Here is a 17,172-nt window from a genome sequence, read left to right as displayed (position 1 = left end):
GGGTTACCTATAGCAAGCCAGCAACACAAGTCTCTAATACAACTAAGTTCAGATTTATACCAGGTTTAACAAACAAAGTGCAACACTGCGAACAGGTTTAGCTAGTGATGGCCCGCTTGAAGCTGACGCTCCGGAGCGTGTGTCGAAAAAAACAACACACTGGTTCAGAAGCACTGCGTCGAGGCTTGCTTCGTTTGGCAAAAGTCACGTGACCAGCGACGTCCGAAGCTTCATTACGCACGTAACTGCTTCGGTACCTGATTCAAATGGATATAAGGAAGTGAATCATTCACGGGATTTGTGGAGTGTGTTGATGGTGACAGATAGCGAAGAGGTGATCATTCCACTGACAGATATGGAGCCAGCGAGGAAGAGATCGTTCTGGCGTGTGGGAATATTTTGAGTTGATTTTGCTCAATTCATTTTATCTGCAGAAGTGAAAAACTTGAAATGTCCAAAATCATTTTTTCATAATGTAAATATCATTACAGTATATGACTTTTGAAACACTTCCATGTGAATTAAAGCTAATAAAGATTAAAAAAATGTATTTGACACTATACGTAAATTACTGCTGCACATTTTAGAAAATCATTTTGTTTATTGTTTTTAGGTGATAGTCTGCAGGACGCAAGACCATATACTCGCATATCTACCAACTTGCAGTGCAGTTTCTGCACTCCAGCCTCTTCTGTTCCATGCAAGAGGATTTTCTTAGGGCAGGAGGAATTATTTCTAGGAAAAGAAACAGACCAGTAAAACTAATCCTCTTTTTAAATAAAAATAACAAAAGGGCTACCTTACATAAATCATGTTTTTACTTTGCAAGTTCATGATTAGGGGTGGGTTTTGATTATCGATTTTCTGATTACAATCGATTCTAAATTGAATAAAGTGATATTGATTAAATAAAATCCTGAGTCGATTTGTAAATAAAACGTTATTTTGCCTGAAACGCCAGCATCTCAGGTTAAACCTCACAAAATTTCGTCAAACACCAAACAGCTAAAACAGTAAATGGGAGCAGGTTTACGGATTCTGCATACAAATGTAAACACGTAGCGCGGACCCGACGCGTAAGAATCAGATTTTGATGTGTCGGCGGGTCCGCGCTGTGTTTACCTTTTTTTTTTTCGCTACCCAGATAGCAAGGAAACATTGAAACAATGTTGAGTCAATATCAGGCTGTGTCATTGAATCAACGTTGAAGTGTGACGTTGACCTAACGTCACTCTTGCACCCTTTTTTAACGTTGAAACGTCAGGTTTTGATGTTGAATCAATGTTGAAACCTGACGTTGATTCAACGTTATATTTTCTAATACTGCTGACATTGAAACAATGTCAGATTCTGATATTGAAACACTGTTGAGCTATGGTGTTGATTTTCCACCTCTTTCGCACAGTTGCTTTTTATTAAAACAACAGTTAAATCATGACTGGAAATCTACCTTTCTTTATAGGTATTTTAACCAATACTAAACTACTGCATGTTTCCATCAATACTTCAACCACCTAAACACATAATTGTACTTATTCCTTAAATTGGACACCCTTTATAAAAAAAACCCCCAAATGTCTCACAATGTATCATGTCAATATTAATATCCTAAAATAAGAAAGCATTGCATGTGATGTAACAGAGAAAAAAAATAAACAAAAAAAGTTCAATAGGCATGTTTCGTTTGCTAAATACTTTATTAAAAGACAGTTTCCTATTTACGTTTATATGATTCACAGAAGTTTGTAATTTTTTGCATGATGTGCGTCCTGCACCACCCAAACGATCTGGGGCGTATCGGAGCCATTTCTGCACTGCTTGTGCAAAGACAAACCCGGACATAGAGTTTGCCCCTAACTGCTGCGTCAGGCTCCAATCAAGGCAAAGCGTCTCACCTATAGACACATTTTAAGAGATGGAATTAGCGTGTCTCATGTCTTAAATGTGTATGCAAGTGCTTGTGTGTTTAACCAACAGGCCGTTGTTATGTATTTAAATCACATCTGACAGCTATTACACTTTATAGTTACAAAGTGTACATAACCTTTATATACTTACCATTGCCTTATTTGCCTCTTGTGATTGAAGAGCTGCCTCTGCATTGTTTAGCTCCTCAATGTTGTGCAAGGGCAAATCCAGAGGCAGTACCCCAGCATCTACCGATTCATTGCAGCTGGTATTGCGGATGGCTCTGACCTCCTCACGGAGTTCGTTAACAGCTCTCGTCAGGTCTGACAGAAAAAGATAATTTTTTTTTTAAGTATTTAAGAATACAGACAACTTGTCAAACGTTTCCTTGTGTCACACACAGATATGTACAAAGACACTAGACAGTATTTTATTACCTGGTATTTTCACTCGAGGGGCCTGGGGAAACCATTTTTTTGTGGGCTGCTCATCCTCTGAGTCACTATATGTGTACAGGGGATTTGGTCTAAAGAAAAAAAGTTGAAAACGGTCATAAGTAATTACAAATGTGCTTTTGGAATATTTTTTCCTAAAGTTACAGTTTGATTTATAACAACACACACAGGAAACAGAGATGTGCAAGAAGGTACAGTATACAAGGAATTTTTGAAGTGCACAAGTGTACACGGCTTTGCATTTATAAAAAGTTTACAAGCTTCCACTTTTTGGACTATATTATGTGGTGATATTGCAGTATGCAAGCACCACAGATATGTATAAAAGACAAGATCATAAATTCTTAGCAATCAAAGATATGTTTGTGAAATAAAAAAAGTTTTACTTGTGCTTTCTTTTATGACTGGTCTGAGTTTCAGCTTCGGACTGAAGGTCAGACGTATCACAGTGTTCACTTAGATATTTCTGAAGACTGCGTTCTGCTTCGTGAAATGTGTCTGGAAGTACAAACACAATGTATGGCCAGACATAAATTAGGACACGAAAAACTTGTTATTGTTACATTTATACAACACCAATCCAGATGATACCCACCATGGCTTATTAGAAGTCGGACTGGTGCATAGGTGAGCCATGTTGCACCAGGATGAACTCTCCTCTTTACTGCGTCGTGGATCCTCAATGTGTCTCACGGAGGATATGGAGGCCATGACAATTTCTCCCCATTTATCCATGATCTAGGGACTATTTCTGTACCACCAGTGCTAAACTGCACAATGCACCAGTCTTTCATTTTTATCTTTTTTTTTAATTTGGAGTCCTTTTTTGCTCTGTCTAGGATAAATAGGAAACAGATAATTACAATATATTTCATAGTCACTACAAAACTTGATCTATTGATTGAACTAAATAATAGCTTAAAATGTATATAGGCAACAATTACAAGCAAACCCATAGCTTCTGCAGCTGCAGGTTTCTTATCTCTCTGTTTACATCTCTGATTAAGTCTCACAAGTGTCAGCTTTCTTTCAATAGATACAAAAATATGGATATATACTGATAAATGATCAGAATAGTAATATTTCTGACAAAACTTTCCAGATTCCAATCGAATTGAATCGGATCCTGTATCGAATCAAAATGATTCTACAAATCAGTGACGATACCCAGCCGTACTCAGCCCCCTAAGCATTTTACCTTTCCAGTTCACAATCACTCCTAACCCTCGGTCAAAAATATGTATAGGACAATTGGCCTAATCTAATATTTTGTATAAACGCAGCTTCCCAGTGAAAAATTCTGATTCTGATCTAACCAATCAGCCACGAGTCCTAGCACACTTGGATTTGCATAAAAATAAAAAGGCATTTCTCACTTCCAAGGCTCAGGGCCGTAACAATAATATATAGTCATCTCAACATATAATACCTGTTACACAGATAGAAAGTGAGAAAAAGAGGCTGGATGGTGAGTTCCATTTACTCAGATCAGCAGAGAGAGCGGCATATGCGCTTCGAATTCATTAAAATAGCTCAATAAAAACTCTTCTGTGTCATGTTCCTTGGTCTGTGACCCAGTGTTTGTGTCTTCTGGGTTAATTTATATCATTTGATTTAGTACTTTCCATGCTTGTGTTTGCTTGCCTACCATTTTTTTCACATTCCATGTGTAGTCATGTTAAGTTCTGTCTTAATGTTTATTCATCTGTTTCCCAGTTGCCTCTCTCTCTCTGGTCAATGTGTTCCATGTGTCACCTCTAGTCATCCTTCTCTTTATGTTCGTTTATTGGCTGTGTCCGTTTTCTATGTTCTCTTTCTTTCTCCCCAGTCATATGTTCTCATTTCTATTCGTACACAGTCCCTGTGTCTCATGTTTCCTGTTTTATTTTGTCTTGTCCTGTGTTCAGTGTACTCAGTTTTGAGCACAATCTAAACACAAATTATTCTCATAACAAAAGGAATCACAAACCCACAGTGCATGCTGTGCATACTATACTCATGACTTTGGGTGACACACCTACGTTGTTGGACTGGTTAAATGAGTTTCGAGTGTCACTGTTATTACTTACGGTAAGTTTATAATCAGCTAGTTTGGTTTTAGTTTCACTTGATAATGTCCACTAACTAAAATCTTTATCCGATTTCACCACCAAATAAAATACCTGTCCTTCACTCTCTGGTTTCATAATTTTTTATACTCAGCTAAGTGTGGTTTAACTCTTTATGTTGCATTAACAAACTCAACTATCCCACCTGGCTTCCTGTTAAGAATGGAGTGAGCTTACATCAGCCAATGTGTCTCTGTGTTTACTTTGGTTTCACTTCATTTATCCTGTTGTTTCTGTTTTTTAGTGAGTTTGGCATCACTTATTTAGTAGTAGGTACTTTTAGATTAGCAAATGTTTTTGATAGTTTTTTTCTTCTTTTGATTTATTTAATTTGAGCTACAGGAGCAGAAAATGTGATGCTGTCTAACTAGGCACGATGAGTCCATATTTATTTATCACAGCATAAAACAAATGGTTTATAATCAAATTAGTTTTCATCTAAAAAAGGTGAATAGTAAATCTGAATTTTGACACCATAGACTACTTCTGAAAGCTAACTCTGAAACACAAGTTTAAAATACATAAAGACAGTACATTCACCTCTAGATCAGACACTGGTCAAGGTGGAAGTAAATGAGAAAAGACCATTCAATAAAGGAAGATATTTGAAAATGTTTGCAATGTTTGGTTAATTTTTATGATCTGCAAAGACAAAAAAAAAGTATTTCTACAGAGAACGAAATTTTTATTTAATAGTCCGTAGCAGAGGCGGAGCCAGACATTTGAAACACCCAGGGCTTAGCCCTAAAGGGTAGTATGCATGTGGGATTTTTTTTTTTTTTTTGGAGCGGGGGGGGGGGGGGGGGGGGGGGGGGGGTAGAAATGACTGAAAGATTAATAGGCTCTGTTTTGAGTTTTGTTCAAAAAAGAATGACTTCATATAGGGAAAAATATATATCATATATACAGGACACCTTAAACTAGTTTTTTAATTAAGCACCAAGGCAGAACAAGGTCAGGGCTGTATCAAGACACGAGGACTAAACCCCAATTCAACCAGACCCAGAACTGATCCAGAATTAAAACAGGACTACAACAGTTCAAAATCAGGACTACTTGGTGTAGTGGCAATTCCTTTTTTTTTTTTCTCTTTTGAGAGATCAAACGTCCCACAACTTAAAGGTCCACAAGCCACTGCTGCACTGAGGTAACATTTCGTACGCAGGCAAAAGAAGTCCACTGTCCAAACTTGAAAGTTGAGAGTTTTGTTTTTGGTTTATTTTATCCATTTTGGCAAGCAATAACAAGATCCTTCCTGCTGCTTCTCCTGCTCTGGTAAAAAACCATAGGCCCACCCCAATGCATGCTGGTCCTATACCAGTCCCTTTATTTATAGAAACAAAATGGCGCTACAGCTCGTACTGACTAATTTAACAAAATAACAACAAACAAACAAAACATTAAAACAAAATATTAACCAACAAATAAACCCAAAAATAAAGAACAAATAGCTCCAACACTTGGGATTTAACCAAGACAGAACCACAATCAGAACTAGATGATAGTAGCACTAAAAATCATCATAGACCTGCACTACACTTATTTTTTAATTCTACCAAAGTACAATATTTAGATTGAGAAAGGTTTATATAATTATTTAGCCTTGTTGTGCAAACAAGCCTGCATAACTTAATAAATGTAGAAATTGAAAAATAACAAACCTAAAAAGAAACACTAGGTACAAGATACATGAGGACCTATGATACGGTGATACTTTTGGTAAACAACCATTTGACTAACATGTGTGTCTCACCTGCTCTTGTTCATCTCTGTTCTGCCCTCTCTCTCCCTCTTTGTGCTGACAATCATCAAATATACAGTTGAAACCAGATATTTACTCTTCAGATCAAAACAAACACTTTTTTAATTGTAACATCAAATCAGACTAAATGTTTATTTTTTTAGATTGCTAAATATAAAAAACATATTTGTTAACTTTAAGAGTAAAGAGAGAAACTATCTGTATTTCTTAATTGTAAATGGCACCAAATTGTATTCAAAATTGAGCCACACTTATGGAGCTCCACAGTTCTTTTCCTGGTGTTTTGGTTGACATCTCTTGATTTTCCCATGTCACAGAAACAGGCTCTGTGTTTTGCCTTATATGCATCCACAGCTGTGCCACCAATTTACTCACATGGACTCTACTAACCTATCAGAAGCTTCTTCAGCTCAGAATGGAATCGTCTGGAGTTTTCTTATCAATTAACAATAAACTTAGTGTACATGTGCTCCTACATTTGATTAAAGTGATAAAAATAGACAGATCTCTCTCTCTTTATTCTGACATTTAACTCATTCAAAAGATGTTTCAATATTTATCAAAAACAAAAGTTTACTCTAAATTGATGTTGTACAGTAAAAATGGTTTATGTTTTCTCCCTAAAGTGTATGTAAATATCTGGTTACAAATGTGAATATCCTGCTGTGTACTGAAATCCCTCTTGTTTTGCATAGAAATATACTGAACAACATACAAAGCATAATATATAAAATAACATTTACCTGAGTTTTTTCTTTGAAAGAAGCCTCTAATGTCCATTCTTATATTTCAGTACATAACTGAAACCGATTTAGTCGGGGAGGGTAAGAACTGAAAATATGAAATAAACACACATAAGCTAAGTCTCTAAAAAAAAATAGCATTTGTTCGGCTTTTCATTTCGCCATTTGTTGATTCACTTGAAGAGCAAGTAACGTAATATTGGTCAAGTGATCAGTTTGATATCAATCTTTAGTGATACACCGTCATATTTACATTATTTGTACGCAGTGTTGGGGAGTAACGGAATACATGTACCGCCGTTACGTATTTAGAATACAAAATATGAGTAACTGTATTCCGTTACAGTTACCGTTTAAAAAGGTGGTATTCAGAATACAGTTACTTTGTTGAAATAAATGGATTACACTGCGGTACTTTCCTGTTTCATTTTGTCGCGGGTCAGGACTGTTTGGGTTTTGTTTGACAGCTACGTTCTGTTGTTCCAGGCGGCAGCGTTACGGTTGCCATGGTTACAGGGCGACGCTCTCTCTCTCTTTCTGCGACTGTGTGTTTCCTGGGTGAGAGAGCGCCTTTTCGTTGTTGTTGTTGTGCTAAGCTAACAGGCAGAATGCTACAAGCATAGCTCTAAAGAATGCAGCATCACGGGCAGTGTAGTCCGTGTTGCAGGGAGAATGCACTGCCATACACGTTATGTGTCTGTGAGCGCGAGGAGGGAGAAAAAGGCGAGTGGAAAGGTACGAGTTGTCGTCGAGGAAAAACGGGAGCTGGAAACATGTAAATATAATAATAACCACTGCAGCCAAGAAGAGTGCCTGACGAGCCCAGTTGTAAGTAAGCTATTAAGACTCGACTGTACACAGTGTTCGTGTTTTCCTCCGAAAACAATAAGTTCCATTGGAGCAGTCTTTCAACGCCTCTCTCTGTCTCTCGCAAGAAAAATTGACCCACACAACAAAGTAAAGCTATTTTTCGGCTACGAGCCGACAGGGACCCCGCCGTATTAGCCAGAGGTCCCTTTACTACAGTTCGGAGTCGCGGACCTTCAGTAATAGTAATAAATCACACAGCAATAGTACATTCACGTTGTTGTAAAAAGCATGATAATATATTAAGTATTCCAAAGTATTCAGAATACATTACTGTCATTGAGTAACGTAACGGAATACGTTACAGAATACATTTTGGGGGCATGTAATCTGTATTCTGTATTCTGTAACGGAATACATTTTAAAAGTAACCTTCCCAACACTGTTTGTACGGTATGAATGATTTGCTTTGGTACCTGCTCAAACTTAAGCTCTCCTTAGTATGGCTGGCTCCGTTTCTCCAACAGCGCACTCACGGGCAGCAGCTGCCCCGCCCCCTCGCTCAGTCGCTTAGTGTCTGAGCTCGGATCATACCAATATCAGGGGGGATTCACGCACAGTCGTAAATTCCCACAGTGTGCACTATGTGCTTCGAATATTGTGTGTACGTTTTGTTTTATACAGTTGTCAGCCAGGCATCTAACTATGAAAAAATTACACTCCAAAAGACCCTGGGCTTCTGACAAAACAACCCGGGCTTAAGCCCAGTAAGCCACCCCCACGCTCCGCCCCTGGTTCGTAGTTTGTGTTTTTTTACCTGATAAGAATCTGTTTTACTTATCTTAAGACATTGAATCAAACACCACAGAACAAAATAAGCAAAATACAAAGTGAACATGATCTGATCTTTGAAAACAAAAGCAAACATATAAGTGAACTGAATGGGTGAACGGATAAAGAAAGTGAAACTGGCTAATTAAAAAAACAAAAGCTTTTGGCAGAGAACCAGTGTGTCGGGTAGTGGTCATGTGAGCACGAGGACTGGGTTTACATCCCACCCACCAACCTGTTCTCCTCTCAGACATCGTTTCCCTCATGTCAGGAGCTCCAACACCTTCACACCTTCAGCCGCTGTTCGTCTCAGTGCCGTAAGTGTTATCCAGCTTTGTTCATTCTTTCATCCCGGTTCCGTCCACGGATCACTCGTAACACTGGTTCCGAAGCCGAGATCAGCGCACCGGGTCTTACTAAAGTAACTGCCTCTTCCAACCAATCGCCAGCCTTCGAAGTGTTTGGGTCTTGACCAGAGATGGGCAGTAACGCGTTACTTGTAACGCGTTACTGTAATCTGATTACTTTTTTCAAGTAACGAGTAAAGTAAGGGATTACTATTGCAAAAACGGTAATTAGATTACCGTTACTTTCCCGTAGGAACGCTGCGTTACTGCATTACTAAAACCGTGATTTTTTTGCGAGAATGTCTCACGACAGTGACGTAAGCGAGTGCGCCGTTAGTGACAACAGCTGTGTGCAGATCAACAATGGATCACATATCGATTGTGGGAGAGAGTATGAGCGTGCAGCGTTTAAAGCGTGGAAGTACTGACCTTACTTTGGGTTTGATTCCATAAAAAGTGACAAAAACATTAGCATCCATCGTGCGTGGGAAGAAAACTTCTTTTTACACCGAAAAAACCCCTAAACTTCCAAGCAAGCACCAAGTGCGCAATGACGTAATGGGAAATTCACAGAGAAAAATTAACCTGACCGCGGAACACCTGCACCAGGGTAAACCTCCGCCTACCGTAGTCCTGCTTTACAGGTGAAAATAGAGCAACAGGACCGCTAGTCTTTGACTTTATTTATTTTCTGCTGTGTTTTACTTGCATCCATTTGAAAGAGTGAGTGTAAACACAAAAAATATTTTATTTTATGTGCTGGAATGTGCAGAAAATAGGTTTAAATGTTAAACTAAATTATTCAAGTCAGAGAATGTTGAATATAATTAAATTTTTTGCTTGATGCATAAAGTTAAAAGAGTAAAACTAATAAAACAAGTAAAAAAAAGAGACTTTTCCATTTGATTACATTTTGTATGATGGGTTATGTAGAAAAAGTAGAATTGGGCTGAAAGATCTATCGCTTTATCACCTCTTCAGGTTGTAAATCGTGTTTTTAAAAAGTAACTAAGTAACTAAGTAATTAATTACTTTTGAAAATAAGTAATCAGTAAAGTAATGGGATTACTTTTTGGGGGAAGTACTCAGTAATTAGTTACTGATTACTTTTTTCAAGTAACTTGACCAACACTGGTCTTGACGCTACATGGGCAACAGTCAGGATAGTATTTGAATATGAACCATTAAAGAAATGAAACTACAGTGTACATAATGAAAGAAGAAAACAAAACAGCAATACACACACTGGTCTTTACTGGCATTTTTGTGTCCACAGCTCCTTTATATTACTGTGTATTTTCTTTTTATTTGAATTTTTTTTTCTTTTTCCTTCATTTAAAAAAACATATGAACAAATTATACAAAATATTGAGGTATACTGAAGTTATAGCTAAGGGCCTGGAAAATAACCTGATAGTCTAATATAAACAGAGAAGCAGCACAAAAAATTGCCATTTTAATGTTCTTTATTTCTTAACATAGCTCACTTTTTAAAAAGTAAAAGATTTTAAGAGCAAATCAAAGTACATATAGTGAAGGTTACACAGACCCCCTATCAGAAAGAGGTTCTGCTTTAAAATTTGAGAGTAACATGTAGAAAGAAATTGGATTCCAGGGCCATACAGAGATGTTTCCTTCAAACATCAGAAATAAACATAAAGTGAAGGGTTTTATTTAGTTTTTTTTTTTTTTTGGTTTAAATTATTGTCACAAACATCAACTCAAAAGTAAGTTTTCCTTGTTGTTAATTTTTGCATCTAAAGTTATGCCCAGTAGGGAAATTCCACTGCAACTTCATAAACCTTGCAAATATTGGTTGAATATGATGAAAGTGACTCTTGAAGTTGGCAGTTTTGTTTTGTTTAAAAAATAATCATAATTTTACAGTGTCCTGGAAAAAAAAGACACCAGTACAATGAAATAAGCTCTGCAAAATCCATACAAAATAAAGGTGATAAAAATAAAAATAAAACTAAAATATAATTAATAATTAAAATAAAAAAATACAAAAATTAAAAATGAAATGTAGGCAAATACAGACCTTAGTAATTGTCTTGTTGTGGTATAATGCCATGGATTATGTAAGGAGGGGTTTTTACAGTCTAACTGATTAATTTGCCAAAAGAAAAGACAAAACATACAGAGTTAAAGACTTTTAACAGATTTTCCTAAAGATTTCCTACATGTCTTTGAGTGATTTCTGTAATAAGCAAAATCTTTGTCGTGAAGTCACTTTGATGGAGTCACCGTGAGCTTGAGCTCTACAAATAATTCCTTCCTGGTGTTCTAGGCCTACTGGAATACTTCCTGCTTTCAGTCAGGCTGTAAACATTCAACCAGAAACTATGTCAAGCTGCTGCACCACCTTTTTCAACAGCAAATAAATGTGATCTCTCGCTGACCTTGATGTGTTGAAAAAGAGGAAACAAAACAGCCGATAAGGGAAGAGAATTATTCTGCAGCATCAAATAAGTAACAACTATTCAACTTATTCATTGTTGACAGACATGGCCAGTAAGTATTTTCATCTTTTATATTCATTTAATGTTCAGACGCATTTCCCTGTGATAAATCTGATTTTAATATGAACCTAACCCTATTTTACTTTTTTTTTTAAATGTTGTTCTTATATTTAATTCCCTCAATTTATCTTTTATTACTACGTCTAGCATACAGGAGTGTAGACATATTACATTTTCTTCTTGGTGAAGGATAAATCTATATCTTCTTAATATCCAATTTACAATCAGAGGGCACAGTGTCAGTGTTATGAAATACGTTTTTTAATGGGACCAGACATGAATAATGTCTCTGTGATTGTCTGTGACAGATGAAGCTGTCACAGGATGGTGCTTGTTGGGAAAACGAGAGTTGGGAAGAGTGCAGCAGGAAACACCATCTTAAGGAAAAGAGCTTTTGAAACTATGAGACTTCCTGCTGTAGCGGCACCAGTAACTCTGAGGAAAGGAGAAGAAGAGTTTTATGGACAAACACTGGCTTTAGTTGATACTCCAGGCCTGCTCCATCCCAATCAAGATCAAGATGAGGTGAAGAGGCACATCACCAACTGCATCACATTTGCTGCTCCGGGTCCACACGTGTTCTTGGTTGTGATCGATCCAAACAGATTCACGGAAAATGATAGAAGAATAATGAGAACCATTCGGCAGATATTTGGAGAAAACCTAGCACGTTTCTCTTTGCTCTTGTTCACCCATGGAGACATTCTGGAAGCTCAGGAGCGCTCCATTGAAGAAATAATCCGTGAAAATCCATCTCTCCGTTCTATCATTCATCAGTGTCATGGAGGATATCATGTTTTAAATAACAATGATGGGGATCTCACTCAGGTCTTAGAGTTGCAGAGGAAGATACACATGCTGGTTCAGAGAAATGGAGGACAATACTACACTGATGAGATGCAAAGAGAGCCCGATCTGGGAAATGTTATGGCCACCAGTTTCACCATTGGTGTTCTTGTTGGTCTACTGGGACTGGGAATACTTGCAGTGCGAAAGTAGGAATGTGTTACAACATTTTATCAGTATCTCTGATATTAATATTTGATATCATAGAAATCCATACATGTAGAATGCATACTTCAGACCTGTGTCATATGTCTGTTTGAACTTTAGGCTTGTTTTACATTTACATTATTAATTCATACTTTAACTGTTTAGGGTCATAGGCTGAGGTCCATTATTAACACTAAATGGTTAAATGAATGGACAACATGATTTCAGGGAATAACCATCTTATGGATATACTATCTTACATCAGGCTGGACATCATGTTGTTGGGGTTGTTCAGCTTCAGCTTATTAATCATGTATAGATTTTATAAACTGTAATTTTTTCAGTTTTTTAATGAATAAAACTGTTAACAATTTTTTCTCATTATAATTTCAATCATCATGTGATTTACAGAATTTCTCAGACTATGAGAGTACATACATACATATATATATATATATATATATGTATATATATATATATATATATATATGTATATATATATATATATATATATATATATATATATGTGTATATATATATATATATATATATATATATATATATATATATATATATATATATATATATATATATATATATGTATATATATATATATATTCAAATACTATTCAAATACAAATAAAAATGTGTTGGAGAGATTCAAGAGTCAATTCAGTCTAAATTTATTCACAGCTTTGAATGAACAACGACCCTAAACATAAAGCCAGGGCAACAATGGAATGGTTTAAAACAAAACACATTCATGTGTTAGAAAGGCCCAGTCAAAGTCCAGATCTAAATCCAATCGAGCATCTGTGGCAAGATCTGAAAACTGCTGTTCACAAACGCTGTCCACCAGATCACAACAAAGAGGTAAACAAAAAAAAGGTAAAATTAAAGAGAGAAACTAACTAACAATTACATTAATGAATAGAAAACGCACACACAAATTGTTACATGTGAAATTATTTTTGGAAAGAATCAGAAGTGAGACAGTTTGAATCCAGAGCTCAATGAAAAGATGCATGAATTAAACCTGATTATAAAATACATATGCAATGAAGACACGCTTACACTTACATACATGACATAAATTGGTATTTCTGACCGGAAAAAGAGAAATGGGTCGTTTAAGCACTTATGATAATAATGAAAATGTCTCAGTTTTGTTATTTTCAGGTGCAAAGACCTGGATCAATTTTCCACATGCAGCGGTCAGAAGAAAGTTATAGGTTAACATCACTGGAAATGTTCAGGCAAGTTTCTGGTTGAATTGTTCACAGCGCCATGTGTTACTACAGTTTTTTCTGAATGCTTAAACCCTAACTGTGATTCCTGTAGCACAATCTCTAAAACTATTCAGACTTATAGCAAAACCACTCACTGAGTTTGCAAAACTAAAAGCACAAAAACTGCTTTGCACTCAGTTTGCAATTTTGTAACACACACTTTGCAAAACTGTAGGCACAATTCACTGCACAACACTCAATTACCAAATTTCCAACACACTCCTAGCAAAAGTATACACATGTATGGCTATCATTAACACTAATTTGCCAACTGTCTGGCACACTTTCACATGTGAAAACTTTTTTAGATAATTAGTTCACTTTGCAATCAGCCTAAGCACTATAATACAGGTAAGCTGTGTGTGCGGAGTACAATGGAGGGAGCAGAAAGAGTGAGAAGTAGAGGAAGCCGAGGAAGAGGACGTGGAGGTGAAGAAGTAGGATGAAGAGGATGACAAGGACAAGGAGGAGCAAGAGGAAGACGAGGAGGGGGGAGAGGAAGATGAGGAGGGGGGAGAGGAAGGGTAGGAAGAGTAAGAAATAGAATTGCTGATGACATCAGAGCTACAATAGTGGACCATGTAATCAACCGTGGAATGTATTGGGTATTTTGTTGTACAGTTATTTTATTTTCAACTTTAATTTATATATTTATCTTTATCTTATTCTTCCCAGTTAAATTTACCCTTCATTCTAATTTGTGTTGTACAGTTATTTCATTTTTAACCTTAATTTATATTTTATTCCTTCCTAGTTAAATTTACCCTTTTTAATTTTTCATATTTATTTCCTATCTTATTCATAGCCTTTTCCTTTTTTGTTTTCTTTAGGTCACGAGCAGTTGTCCAAGCATTTCACTACATATCGTACTGTGTATGACTGTGTACGTGACAAATAAAAATTTGAATTTGAATTTGAATTTGACCCTGAGGGTAGCTGGCCAACGGGTCCAGCCTAACTCGAGCCGCTACACTGTAGCAAGCACCATAAGGACATCTTGAAATGAGAATCGGTTAGTACAGTCACTTCGCACAAAGATTTGTAGCACTGCCATTTGCCAATGAGAAACACACCAATACCATTGATGTAAAAATACTGAAATTGTTACTTTACAGAATTGCTAGATGACCAGATGCTGGGGCAGAGGAAGCATGTTCACTGCAGACCAAGTAACCCATATAGTCATTATGGCGATTGCAAATAATCCTATACTTGGAAATAAACACTTGTGTTTGTTTTGATGTGTTTGAATAAACACCAGTACTTGAAGTTTGGATCCCTCTATGCTTATGGATCTATGACAGAAGTATGAGCTCAAACTGACATAGCCTACCTTGTGCACAGAGAAAGCAAAAGCCAGATGTGTTTTGTATTCATACCATCAGTGTGCAGTTGGCGCATTGTGTGCTTAGTAGATGATGGCTTGTGTGTACTGTTTGATACGGAAACACCATTTTTACGAAGGTGTGAAGAGTTAATCTAGCTGTGTTTGCTTTTGCAAGAGAACTACAATGTTTTGATTATTGGGTGACAGGTTTTCTTATTTGTGTGAAGAGTTTTGCAAAATTAGCCAATAGTTACAAAAAATGTGCTTAAGCAATCAGAAAAAACTGTAAGTCAGCATAGCTTGAGCTCAATTAGCACACAATTAACCAGATGGAAACACTAGGAGTCAAAATTTATCACACACCAATCAAAACCTTCGATGGATAGATAAAAGGGCCAAAGTCAGCTCATTCAGGTTTGAAACAATGGATCCAAAGAGATGCAAAGGAAGAGGACGTGGTGGAGGAAGAGGACGTGGTGAAGGAGGAGGACGTGGTGGAGGAAGAGGACATGGTGAAAGAGGAGGACGTGGTGAAAGAGGAGGAGGACGTGGAGGAGGAGGACGTGGTGAAAGAGGAGGACGTGGTGAAAGAGGAGGAGGAGGTGGAGGAAGAGGACGTGGTGAAAGAGGAGGAGGAGGTGGTCTAGGACAACAGGAAGGAGGTGGAGGAGGAGGAGGACGTGGTGAAGGAGGTGGAGGTGGAGAACGACGGCGACAAGGAAGGGGAAGAGCAAGGGCAAGAAGACAGTCATTCTCGGATGAAATTCGAGCCACTTTAGTTGACCATGTCCTTGTCCATGGGATGACTATGAGGGAGACTGGGCAACGAGTACAACCAAATTTGAGTCGCTTCACTGTTGCCTCCATCATCAGAACCTTCAGGGAGGAAAACAGGTAGGTGTACTTGCAGTAAGACTGCTTTGTACAGTAACTTTTAAGTTACTGAACTTATGTTTCTTGAGTTTCAGTATGTTTCCATTATTTTCCTGTAAAAAGAATGTGTGACAGTTACAGTAATGAGTGCTTCTATTTTTGTAGGACACAGAGACGACCACCTGGTGGAGGCAGGTTAAGGCTTTTGTCGGAGGGCCAAGAGAGGGAACTTGTATATGTCAGTTGACCTGAGAGTGTCAGGATCCTGAAGAACAAAACTTTTCTGTGTGTAAGATGTTTGAGGTTGTTGTTTTAGTGATGGGTTGATTCTGTCGGTTAGGTTTGGGTTGTTTTCTTATTTTAATAGAGGGAGTTTTATTAAACATGGACATGTATTAGAGGGGCCCATTATTTTTGTAACAGTGCACTTAGAAAACCTGTCAAGTGATTTTGTTTTGTACTTTGATGAGCTAATAATTAGCTCTCTTTTTCTAATTTTTGTTCTAAGCAGGCCTGGAAGTGAGTGAATTAACAGCGCTGTAAAAATTTCTGGGAGAACAAACATAAGGTGAGCTTTCCAGATTACAATGGGTGGAGGAAAGGCTACCTGTGGGGACCTGATCAGGTTGTAAGTCCCTGTCTAAAAGGATTGCCGCGAGCCAATCCAGTCCAAGAGCATAAAGAACTATTGTCCTACAAAACAAAATAAAATAAATGAATGAGCTCATGTTGCTAAGGGTGGAGAATCAAATTATTTTTGCTGGAGTCTCCACTATCAGCAATATCTCGTGTCAATGTATCTGGTGTGAATGTGTGTGACTGGACCAAGGTTAGGATGAATAAATGTGGACAAACAATTTACCATGCCGGCAAGAGAAAGGGGATGCTTTGCTTTGCTTTGCTTTTGCCATGAGCAGGAGGAGCGGGAGACTTACTTTTGGGGATGCTGATTTTGGGTTACTGGTGTTGGCTTTAAATAAACTCTGTGTTATTGACTGGGTTTAGATTATGGTACTAGATTATAGTGTTGGGAAAATGCCAAATGCTAAAGGGGAGAAAATTTTGACGTTACTCATGTTACCATTAACCAAAGCAGGCCACTCTAGAAGTCAATTAAAATTTATAGAGAAAAATAACTAAAACAAAAGTAATATTTATGAGTCACATCGGAGATTGCTAGACTTAAAATAAAATAAAATGCAGTTAT

The 17,172-nt window shown here is 37.2% G+C and overlaps 1 protein-coding gene and 1 long non-coding RNA gene across 2 annotated transcripts in view; one reads left to right on the top strand and one right to left on the bottom strand.

The window, feature by feature from the left end:
- Positions 1-1,691: 1,691 nt before the first annotated feature.
- LOC308401837 lies at positions 1,692-3,178 on the bottom strand. The gene is made up of 5 exons (XR_013972619.1): positions 2,959-3,178; positions 2,750-2,861; positions 2,346-2,434; positions 2,059-2,231; positions 1,692-1,895 (listed from the first exon to the last, which is right to left on the bottom strand). It is a non-coding gene; the product is annotated as an uncharacterized lncRNA (long non-coding RNA).
- Positions 3,179-7,640: 4,462 nt separating this feature from the next.
- LOC308401547 (uncharacterized protein) overlaps positions 7,641-17,172 on the top strand; it is a 201,331-nt gene continuing 191,799 nt past the window's right edge. Inside the window, exon 1 of the mRNA XM_080889821.1 lies at positions 7,641-7,804. The gene's annotated coding sequence lies outside the window, so the exon portion shown is untranslated. The remainder of the gene's footprint in view (positions 7,805-17,172) is intronic.

Source organism: Rhamphochromis sp. 'chilingali' (assembly GCF_963969265.1).
Source record: "Rhamphochromis sp. 'chilingali' genome assembly, chromosome: 1".
Lineage (NCBI taxonomy): Eukaryota > Metazoa > Chordata > Actinopteri > Cichliformes > Cichlidae > Rhamphochromis > Rhamphochromis sp. 'chilingali'.
This window is presented reverse-complemented; position numbering and strand designations above follow the sequence as displayed.